The following is an 879-nucleotide window of genomic DNA, read 5'->3' as shown; positions in this document are numbered from 1 at the left end:
GCATAACCTAGCAGCTTTCAAGGATATTGGTTCATCCTTTCGAGAGCGTACATGTGTAATAAGTTTTTATCAAATAATATATAAAACTGTTGATTCTGTTGAAGCTTTGTCGAATTGATTATATTAACTGTATTCACCCCCCCTCTATAGTTGATTAAGGGCCTAACAATTGGTATCAAAGCTTGCTATTAATGTACAAATATTTTAAGATCTGAAGATTAATCAACCATGTCAGACAAAGGAGAAGAAGAAACACAGAATCTGGATCCGAAGCCACAACCACCAGCCACATCACAGATAAGTAGTAACATGAGTAGGTATGAAGCAATCAAGGTGCCCATCCTGAAAGTGCATGAATATCCAATCTGGAAAGTCAGGATGGCCATGTGCTTGGAAGCCACATATCCTGAATATCTGAACAGGATCTGTGATGGTCCTTAAAAACCAATGAAGGTAGCTATTTTGGTTGTAGGAGAACCATAGAAGATGATAGACAAAGACAGGAAGGAATACTCTCCTGAAGTTATCTCATTTATCATGAAGGATGCTAAGGTCAGACACATCCTACACAACAGTCTTGATATTGTAATGTCCAATAGAGTCATTGGATGTAAGACAACAAAAGAGATAAGTGATGCTTTAGAATTAAAATGTCAAAGTACAACTGCTATCAAGAAGAACAGGAGGACAATACTTACTCAAGAATATGAGCACTTTAACTCAAGGGACAATGAGTCCTTAACTGAGATCTATGACATATTTCAAAAGTTGCTGAATGACTTATCTCTTGTTGACAAAGAATATGATTTGGAGGACTCAAACCTGAAGTTCCTACTTGCTCTCCCTGAAATGTGGGACTATAAGGTAACATCAATAAGG

The sequence above is a fragment of the Apium graveolens genome, unplaced genomic scaffold (genome assembly GCF_009905375.1).
Source record: "Apium graveolens cultivar Ventura unplaced genomic scaffold, ASM990537v1 ctg8372, whole genome shotgun sequence".
NCBI lineage: Eukaryota > Viridiplantae > Streptophyta > Magnoliopsida > Apiales > Apiaceae > Apium > Apium graveolens.
The sequence above is the reverse complement of the archived record's forward strand: the minus strand, read 5'-3'. Positions refer to the sequence as shown.